The sequence below is a fragment of the Mustela nigripes genome, chromosome 12, assembly GCF_022355385.1.
Source record: "Mustela nigripes isolate SB6536 chromosome 12, MUSNIG.SB6536, whole genome shotgun sequence".
NCBI lineage: Eukaryota > Metazoa > Chordata > Mammalia > Carnivora > Mustelidae > Mustela > Mustela nigripes.
Genome location: NC_081568.1, coordinates 90,452,955 through 90,464,191, shown reverse-complemented (window position 1 = coordinate 90,464,191; position 11,237 = coordinate 90,452,955). Strand labels below are relative to the sequence as shown.

Sequence of the window (11,237 nt, the reverse complement as noted above, 5' to 3'; positions counted from 1 at the left end):
CTCTAGTTCCATCCATGTTGTCGCAAATGGCAAGATTTCATTTCTTTTGATGGCTGCATAGTATTCCATTGTGTATATATACCACATCTTCTTGATCCATTCATCTGTTGATGGACATCTAGGTTCTTTCCATAGTTTGGCTATTGTGGACATTGCTGCTATAAACATTCGGGTGCACGTGCCCCTTTGGATCACTACGTTTGTATCTTTAGGGTAAATACCCAATAGTGCAATTGCTGGGTCATAGGGCAGTTCTATTTTCAACATTTTGAGGAACCTCCATGCTGTTTTCCAGAGTGGCTGCACCAGCTTGCATTCCCACCAACAGTGTAGGAGGGTTCCCCTTTCTCCGCATCCTCACCAGCATCTGTCATTTCCTGACTTGTTGATTTTAGCCATTCTGACTGGTGTGAGGTGATATCTCATTGTGGTTTTGATTTATATTTCCCTGATGCCGAGTGATATGGAGCACTTTTTCATGTGTCTGTTGGCCATCTGGATGTCTTCTTTGCAGAAATGTCTGTTCATGTCCTCTGCCCATTTCTTGATTGGATTATTTGTTCTTTGGGTGTTGAGTTTGCTAAGTTCTTTATAGATTCTGGACACTAGTCCTTTATCTGATATGTCGTTTGCAAATATCTTCTCCCATTCTGTCAGTTGTCTTTTGATTTTGTTCACTGTTTCCTTTGCTGTGCAAAAGCTTTTGATCTTGATCACATTTTCTTTTAGTATTTATTTCTTATCCTTCCCAACATTTACAAAAAGAAGTTGGAGAAAAAGCCTCCACTATCATTTTTTCTTTGGTTTTACTTAAAGAAAAAAAAAACAACAACCATTATTTGTGAAAACAGTAATTGCTGCTGCAAATAGCTTTCTCTGAGTGAAACGGTTTGTCTTAAAGGAAACAGAGGCAGGTAATAAAAAGTATGGACAATTCATCCCAGAGAAGAGAGGAATAGGGGAGCGCCACCTGATACTCCTCTCTCTCTGACTAGCCATTTCCTTCCTCATGGTCTTCCTGTGTTTTCCTATTCCTCCCTAGATGGAATGTTTTTGATGTATCAGAGAGTTCACAATCCTTTTCCAGAGACATTAGCAGTGAGTTGGAATCACAGCAGTATTGTGACTTCTTTACTCAGGACTATGAGGCTTACTTTCAAACAAGAGGCTAACAGATAAGCTCTGCTAAATGTTAAGTCATTTGCAAATCACCTCTCCTTCTACAAGAATTTATTGGGTGGCAACTTCTCCAGGCACTGTTTTAGGCACTGGAATACATGACTGAACAAAAAACCTCAAGATCCTTGCCCTTGTGGGCCTTAGGTTTAGTTGGAAAGAGAAACAATACATAATAAATCTAATATAGAAGTTCATTATTCAGCTGTACGACATAAAAAAATAGTTATCTTCTATCCATCTTAAGTTCATTGGGTGGGGTTTTATACATTAAACTGACAGGAGGCAGATTAAAAAGAAGAAAAAATAAAATTCATGAGCACGTGCATCACATGTATACAGGGGAGTATCTGGAGATGAGTAACTCAAAGGGATAGTTAGAACTCAGGCTTCTATAGCATCTTAACAAAGAACAATGCGTTTTTGGGGAAATGACAAGAAAAAGGAAAAGAACTTTGAGTTTCAGGGTAGCCAATTGTCAGAATACAAATATAAGGGGTAACTAACAGAAGATAAAGGCTAGTTAGTGAAGTTTGTTAGGTAAGTTCCTCTGGTGCTGTCTATGGATTGATAAAAGTGTAGAGTTATCTCCAGTGATTAACTTCTATCCTTCTTGGTAGAAAGGGGAGGGAGGATATCTTCACAAATTTATGCCCTGTTGAGGCAAATAGTGGGAGGACAGAGAGCTTTTCTTACATTTGCTTCTTCCAGAAATTGCCTTCAGCTCAAAATAATCCTTACACCAAAATTACATACTTTGGGGTGGCACATTCTGCCATGCTTCACAGTTTATTAGAAATCTGTGAATACTATGGAAAGAAAGAAAAGGAAGAGCAAAATAAGGGGATCAGAAATACACCAGTGTCGCAGTTTTAGGATAAGTGCTGCCTAGTTGGCCTCATTGAGATGGCATCAGAGAGACTCCCTTCACATCTGGACTCCACAAATGCTCCCAGCAGTATTAAAACAGCTGGCTCACAATCAGCTTTGCTATAGATTACTTTACATGATGTGGGAGGAACTCCTGTCTTATAAAAGGAGCTACTAAGAGAAGAGTGGGAACAGGGTTACAGTTTTTATCTATTTCCTCCTAGTGTAGAAAAGAGTCATGAAGGTACAGAGAGACTGGAGGCTTTCGAACATATTGGGGATGTGGTGTTATTTCTTAGTGCTACTTTGATACAAATTTTTTTTGGTTGATGCCTCATTTCTGAGCCACTAGGTGGTATCCTCAGAAAACCATAATTTCGATTTAGAGATGCCAGTGCAAAAGTATGTTGCAGAGCTTCTGTGGAGAGTTTTTGTTCAATCCACTTGAGGTCTGTGAGTGTTTGGGTCTATGTGCATGTATGTTTGTGTGTATGTGAGCAGAACTGGTCTTTTCGTGTTGGTAAAAGATGCTATCTCTGTTAAAGTTAGTATAGATTTATCTTCTTTTATACAGATAATGATTTGTAATCATTGTCTTATTCATATATTCAGTTATGTTAATAATTAGAGTTTTTTATATTTTAAATTGTGGAACTGATTTAATAGCATGTCTCTTTTTGTGCAGTCTAGAGTAAGGTTCTTAAAATTGGTTGTTCAGAGGATTTCTAATGGAGACTGACTATTTAATTCCCTTCTTTGAGGGAACTTGGAGTCTGATAAGTAATACGTCAGAAATGATTATGGAAAAGCAAACCATGAATGTGTCCCAAAAGAATAAGTATGTCTTTGGGAAATGAAAAGAATCTCCTGAATTTCCATCCTGTCACATGTTAAATTGAGAGCCATTTAGATGAGATCACATCCTCTGCAATGCCCAAGTTGGATGTCTGAAAACAGATTATCCTCTACCCCATTTCTTCTGAATGTGCAGGCAAGAGCGCCTACTGTTTTCCAATATACTTTTTGTTTGGTTTAGCTGGGGGTGGGATGAGTTGTTATAGGATTTGTAATAGGCTGATGGTAACCCTTCCATCCTTCCTTCCTTCTTTCCTTTGAGTAATAATAAATCCTCTGGGGATCAGGCTGTAGGACAAAATGTAGAGCCACACTTTTGCTGAGAAGGAGCTAATGTGGGATCAAGGTGTGGGGAAGGGTAAGCAGATACTCTTTCTGTCTGAGGAAAAAGGAGGGCTCGGTGTGGAAGGGTCTGAGCTCATTTCAAGTTCTCCAGGCATTAAATATGAAGGAGAAGTTATCAGAAGCTATAAAAGAAGGAGGAATTGTGTAGTTCTGGTTTTCTCCTTCTACAAACTTCTTGCTGGCAAAAGCAAACACCAGCTTTGGTGAGTGCTTATCTGTGCTGTTTAGGTTAGCCAGCCAGCCTCTGTATGCAGGCCTTGGGCCCCAAACTTGTGAGTTGGAATTCCTGCACCCTCCTTCGCCATGTGGCTCTGGTCCAGGCCCTTTACTCACTAGGTCTCTGTTTCCATCTAGAAAGTAAAGATAATATTTTATGCCCTCAGAAAGAAAGTGGGTGAGAGTTCCATGATTTGTAGGGGAAAGGAATTAATGCTCTAATTCTTCTTGTCATAACCCATATACAGAAAAATAAGGACCTCTGAGAGGTAATTATGTAAATTACAAAAAGTTTTTAAAAAATTATATGGGTTGGATACAAATATAAGATATTCTCGATTTTTGCTGCCTCTATCTGAAGAACACATTTGATTAAAACCATTAAAGGACCAGAAACAATTTCAAGCATTTTCCTCTTCCTGGTGGGTTTGTTACTTGGACAATAAAAGCTTAGAAGAAGTTCTGGGTTATAACATATTATTTGGGCCTAGAATGAAGACTGACATAAGATTTTCATTCTATCCTTCTAATTTAACAGTGTGCCTCATTTGCAACCAGGCATGTAATAAAAGACTTAGTGACATTAAAAATAGCAAATTTATTATATCTGTATTTTCTTATGATTTTGTTTCTTTGAGCAAAGCTGAGGTGGTCTGCTTGGCTCTCACCTTTTTTTTTTTTTTTTTTTAAAGAATCACATTTTAGTCAATGTAAATTATCCGAGGGCTGGCGATCAAGGAAATAGATTATTCAGCTCGTTTTCTCCCCTATTTTCCTTTGATTCCTTACAGAGACTGTGCTACTTATTAACACCTCTGTTAGAGAAAGGACAGAGAAAACAGAAGAAAATGAAGGAGAGTTGACCATATTACTACCTGTTAGTTAATGAGCGATAGGGCTCCATGAAGGAAGAGCAGAAATTGCACCAAATAAAGAAAGGACAGTGAATTTTTACTGAAACAGGTTTCCTGACATATCCCTGATAATTCCTCACACCTGCCATCTCTGTACCTCCAGCTTATTAAGGTGTGTAGGTAAGCACTGAGTCAATCTGTACTGCCACTGTGTGGGGCTGACTTCCAAGATGGCTCCTGTTGACTCCCACCTCCCAGTGTTCTGTGTAATCCTCTGCCCTGGAATGACTTGGTTCAAACCAATGAAATACTGTAAAAGTGATGGGTATCATATTTGTGATTAGGTTTCAAAAATCTCATCACTGCTTCCCCATTTTACATGCTTTGATGAACTAAGCTGCCATGTCTGAGAGGACTAATGTGGCAAGAAACTGAGTGTAGTCTCTGGCCAACAGCCAGAGAGGAACGGAGGTCCTCAGTCCAACAACCTGTGAGGAAAAAAAATCCAGCCAACAACTATGTGAACTTGGAGGTATATCCTTCCCTAGTCAAATCTTCAACTAGTTATAGGAAGACCCATAGGTAAATAAGAAGAGTCTGATCTCTTGTCGTGGCAGGTGTAGGAAATGTGGGTTCTGGGAGGCAGAGCAAAAGCAACCCAATCCCTTTTCTAGGATAAGCAGGGAACAGACCTAGACATGAAACATTTGGGAGCTATGAAGGAAGCTGCAGGAGTTTAAAATTCCAAAATAAAACTATTTGAGCTATGAATAAGCTTGAAGTTTTCCATACCAATATGAAGAAAGAAAGAGTCAGGAAATAGAAGGAATGAGAGGCAAATGGAAAAAAACCATACAGAGGTCTCCCATACAGATGGAAAAGAATCTGCTCCATAGACTAGTTCAAAATAAGCCAGAAGGGTTAGGATGAAATTCAAGAATGCACATTTTCATACCCAGAGACAGACCCTGATGAGATGAAGCCATGATTAAAAACTGGCAAATTCATGAGAAAAAGTCCCAGTTCAATTTAACTTACATATGTACCTAAATTGTATTCTAATTTGGGGATCTTATGTAACTATGATTCATTTTCTTTAAAAGATTGATGCTTAAAACATTTTTAAGAATAGGAAATGTTTTAAAAATTCAGAAGTTATAAATGCTACCTTCTACTCTTATACTTAGGCACCCAGGTCACTTCCTCAGAGGCAACCAAAATTAACAGTTTCTTGTATTCTTCTAGAGATACCATAAATAGACCCAAATAAATATATGAATCAATCTTTTAATTAGCAATAATCGCGCCTCGGATAAACCTCATTGGCTACGATACTGCCATTGCGCAAAGCTGTGAATCAATCTTTTAAAATGTCCTTTAAAAAGTGGAATGGTAGCTTACCATATACACTATTGTGTACCTTGATTTGTTTCTTCTCTTAATATATTTTTATATTTTATATCACTACATGAGAAGATTCTTTATTCTTGTTTATGGCTGTACAATATTCTAATATATTAGCATCCCATATTTTATTTAATCATTTGCTTACTAACAGATACTTATGTAATTCCCAATTTTTTAGTAAAAAAAATAAGCAAGTCTATAACTAATACATTTTTGTATACATCTTGGTGCATTTGTGTATTTGAATTTTTTTGACAGATTCTTCCAAATTATTCTCTGTAGAGCTTATACCAAGTTACACTCCAATGAGCAATGTATGGGAATGTCTATTTTTTCCACTCACACTAATACTCTATGCCAGTAAGCTATTTGATCTTCATCTCACTAGTAAGTGAAAAACGATCTCAGTGTAACTTAACTTTTTATTTCTCCTATTGCAGGGATGTTTTTATATGTTTCAAAGCCACCTATATGTGTGGTTTTTTCCCCTGTGACTTACTTTCCCATATTATCTATTTAATTATTAACTTTTACCTGTTATGTGTAGCAATTCTTTATGTGTTAGGAAAACTAGCTATAACCTCCACAGAGTTCTATTTGAGTGCTTATTATATCATTTTGCTTGCTGTCTGTTTTCCAGCCAAAACAGTTTTTAATTGTTAGGTTTGAACTGAATAATCTCTTCTTGAAGACATCTGGATTTTGTCATACCTCTAAAAGCCTTGCCCAGGAACACATGGCAAAAATTCTCCACATTTTCTTCTAGTACTTTTACAGTTTTATTTTTTAACATCTAAATATTTATTCCATCTGGAATCTAGCCTTATGTGTGAGGTACAGGTCCAGTTTTTTTATTTTTCCAGACATCAACTCAGTTGTACCAACACAGTTTATTGAGCAATCCATCTTTTTATACCAGAATTGAAATGTTACCTTTATCAACTCCTAAATTTGTATTTGGGTATATATATGTCTATATTTTCTATTCTGTTTCATTGATTATATTTTATTCAAGTGTTATTGTTATTATAGCTTTATAATCCATTCAAGAGAGCTAATAAATTAAAAAAAACTTCCCTGAGTACTTTTTCTTATTTACTTTTCCATTTGAACTTTACCACCACCTTATCTAACTTGCAAAAACCACTGTTAGTAATTTCACAGAGTCCTCATTCTATTCCTATGATACCTTAGGGAGAAGTGACATCATGATGATGATGTGATACCTTTCTTTCCAAGAATGTGGTATTCTTTTGTGCCTCTCAGAAGCACATGATTGTTTTTACATAGATCTTACATGTTTCTTTTTTTGTTGTTTTTAAGATTTTATTTATTTATTTGACAGAGAGAAATCACAAGTAGATGGAGAGGCAGGCAGAGAGAGAGAGAGGGAAGCAGGCTCCCTGCTGAGCAGAGAGCCCGATGTGGGCCTCCATCCCAGGATCCTGAGATCATGACCTGAGCCGAAGGCAGCGGCTTAACCCACTGAGCCACCCAGGCGCCCAGATCTTACATGTTTCTTGTGTGTTGCTATTTTGGTAGGGGTGTTTTCTTCCTTTATTTCTTCTAATTGATATTATTTGTACATACAAAGGCTATTTATTTCTCTACATTAGTTTTATACTTCCTGACATTTCCCATTTCTTCAAATAATTTTTCAGTTGCTTCTCCTGGATTTCCCAGGTAAAGAATCATATGCTTGTAATAATGATAGTTTCCCTCCTTTCCAATTTTTACACATTTACTCTTTTGTCCGTATTCACTAGTCCCCTCCAACAAAAAAGTTATGATCATAGAAAAGACTCCATTTGTGACATTTGGGACTGGGAATGTCCTCGGGTTTCCCATTAAGGAGGATGCTGTTTCTTTGTTTAACTGTGATAAAACATAACAGATTATCTATCCCATGTTATTAATCACTTTCAAAAATCCAGAATGAATGTTGATATTTATGCTTTTTTAAAGAATTTGTACAATTATTTTTTCCTTATGTTTATTAATGTGGTATATTATAGTGGTAATATCATTAATATTTAAGATAAACAGAATAATGTTTCCCAGTGGTATCTACATCTTGATCCCTGGAACCCATGAATGTTACTTTACATGGAACTGCAGATGTAATTCAGCTTCTTGAGATGGAGAGATTATCCTAGGTTATTTGAGTGGCCCTAGATGTAATTACAAGTATCTTTATAAAAGGGAGGCTGAGGGAGATTTGACGCAGAACAAGATGTTATGCTTTGCAGATGGAGGTAGGGGCCATGAGCCAAGGAATGTAAGGAAGCAGCTCTAGAAGCTGGAAAAGGTAAGGAGATGATTCTCCGCTGGAGCCTTCAGAAGGAGTTAGGACCTGCTGACAAATTGATTTTGCCCCAGGAAAACTGATTTCAGACATGTGGCCTCCCAGACTGTAGGAGAACACATGTGTATTGTTGAAGCCACCATGTCTGTGGGGACTTTGTTACAGCAACTGCAGGGAACTAATACACTATTTTATATCATTCAGTTACTAAGCCTATCTTACACTTCCAGAGAAAAGCCTATTTATTTATTGTTTTATTCTTTTAAGGTGCAGCTGGATTCTACACTAAAAATTGAAAAATATTATCCTACGATGTTTTAATATATCAACCAGGCTGTTAAACACTTAGGTCCTTATGAGAAGCAGTATTATTTTGTCGTTGTGAGTACACCTTCTGGAGTTAGGAAGTCTGCCTTAGACATACTGGCTATGTCTTTTAATCTCTAAAGATTACAAACTTTAAATGGCTCTGTTCATTAGTTTTCTAATCTGCAAAATGGAATGGTGATAGAACCTTCCTTAACAGATGGTTTAGAGGATTAAGTGGAAAAAATACATGTAAAGGACCGAAAGCAGTGCCTGAAATGGAAGAGATGCTATTGGAGTGTTCGCTTTCACTGCTGTTCTGCTGTGACTTAAACGTAACGCTCAGGTGTTGCTGCAGTCCTGATGATGGAACACACCCCTCTTTGGAAATAGACATTCTCATGAGTGTTAGCCACACAGTGTGTTCTACAGGGTCCTCCCCTTGCACAGTCCCCTCCAAGGGGAGATCTGGCATGGGCTCTCTCCTCTCCTCCAACCTGCTGCTTCCCTTGATTATTTCAGTGATCGACTGCTGTGAAATGAATCACCCAAACTCTTAGCGGAGTAGAGTAACAAAAATGTCTTATTTCCTAGAATTCTGTAGGTTGTCTGGGCTCAGGTGGTGGTCTCCTGTTGGTGTAGGCTGGAGTCACTCAGGAAGCTGCACTCTGCTGGGAGTTTGGTGGAGGATGAATGTTCAAGGTAGCCTCTTGTCCTCCAGAACCTCTCTTTAGGTGGATTCTTACCCTGAAGCAATCACATTTGAGCTTTTTCAAGACATAAAAAGCACGTGCTACCAGGATTCTCGAGGACGGTATTATTTCCAACACAATCTCTTGGTCAGAGCAAGTCATAGGCCTGCTGACATTCAAGGGGAAAGGAAATAAACTCTGCCTCTTGACAGGAGGTGCTGATGGAAAGGGGAGGAATTATGCATGGCACCACTGGAGACTGCATACCCATGATGCATCCTACTGTCTCATATATGGGATCGTTGGAGGGATCCCAAGCAGAAGGTTTGAGCCCAGGTATCTTGAGCAGTGTTAATACTTCCTAGGGGAAACACATGCATGCTTGCCAGAACAAATTCTGGGAATGCTGCTATTTATCCTTCCAAATTCTGTATACTCCAGCAGCTTCAGAGGGCTCTGTAGCCCCAATACTTTCATAAGAAGATGCTCAACAGTCCCCAGTGTAGTGGAAAGGGTTACTGTGTGGTCAACCCCCAATGTCAGAGTAGTTTGAGTGATTTTAGGTTTCTCTCCTTCCCTTGGCTTAGAGAAAGGAATCATTACTTCTCTTCCCTCCCCCACTGGAGATCAACCCAGTGGGATTGGACAATCACTATCCAAAGACAGATCGACTAACTAAATAAAGGTTGGGGAAAGCATGTGACATTATGTAACTCTCTAGTTATTTCTTCGCCCTCTTCCTATTTACCCCAAATCCCTTAACAGAGTCATACAGAATTATAAAACGTGAGAGCTAGATTCACCCCATAGAGAGTTCAGTTCAGTGACTTCCAACTAGGCTTCAGACTATTTAAGATTTTATTACCCTCCTCCCACAATGTAAGAGCAACAACAGGGAGGGAGCAAGAAGACTTCCGGTAACTCCCTCTCCTTCTCCAGCTTTTATGTGTTTCACAGGTTTGGTTTCCATGCAGATTGTTTAAAGAAGAGTTTCACCGTTAATACCAGATTGATATTTCCGAGAATAGGACTCATTGAGTTTAACCCTGCCCAGGGAGATCAGGATAGGGAAGCCACAGCCCCTGGGCATTTCCTGGGGTGGCAGCATACAGAGTGCTAACTACCTCCCTGGAGATGTAAGATGGTGCAGGGACCTATGCTTCCCAGACCTCTGCAGGATTTATGCAAGCTGAAGGCACATGAAGATGAGCTGTATGGGTCTGGGGTGTTGACAACTTCAAGGAACCCTTGTGATGTCAAGCAGGGTCACAAAACTGCCTTTAAGGAAGAAGGAGCCAAGAAGTTGCACAAATTAAGCTACATGTTTGGATGACTAAGGTGTATACATTTTTCTTCTTCCTCTTTCCATGCCTAGATTTTAGACTTCCCACTAAATTTTGCATAACTATTTAAAGAGGCTAGATTTGAAGGGCCATCAAAATTTTCACTTTCCTGTACCACTCAGGGAAGGGTCTTTGGTGGCCCAGGAACTCAGATGGCTAGTGGTGAACCCAGAGTGATAAGGAGCCAAGTCTCTAGAATCCTGTCCCAGCACCTACTCTCACTATGAAACTTTTCGTTTATAAAGAAGCCAGCACAATGATGCTTATCCATAAACAAAGGACATACACAAGGAACTTGTCTTCCCATTGCCTCATTTTCTTTATTCAAATAAATCAATAATATAGTTTCTCTTTCTTCCAGCTATTATGAACCTTGCTAATATATTGTGCATGACCCTTTGGATAAAGGCATAATGTAAGACAAAATTGTATTAATAAGATATTGCTAATATTAATCAATATGAAATGCAATAGTGTTCTGGGGTGAGAAAGTCAGGAAAGAATTCTGTAAACTCTTTTGGGATCTGCAAGACCAGACACTTTCCAATGCTTATTGGTAAATACTCAGCCTAGAAACGGTCCCCCAAAGTGCAGTAAAGCATGCAGCTCTAATGTTTGTGTTACATGGAAATTATGCCTTGGAAAACTCTAGCAAATCTCTTCCATCATGAAAACAGTGAGAGATGTTATATTTTATGTAATTATCCAGTTAGAATGGAAGCTCCATCACATTTTGGGCTCCATGTGGTACTGCTTAAACAAGTCAGGGTCCTTCTATTCCTAGTCTATAGGCCATATTCTAATTGAACTTCTTAATGTGTCTGACAGATGGGAAATAGCTCATTTTGACCCTCAGTGTCGAGGCTTT

General features: G+C 38.6%; 1 pseudogene; it reads right to left on the bottom strand.

Moving 5' to 3' along the window:
* Window positions 1-5,515: 5,515 nt before the first annotated feature.
* LOC132028900 (U4 spliceosomal RNA) lies at window positions 5,516-5,668 on the bottom strand (annotated as a pseudogene).
* Window positions 5,669-11,237: the final 5,569 nt, after the last annotated feature.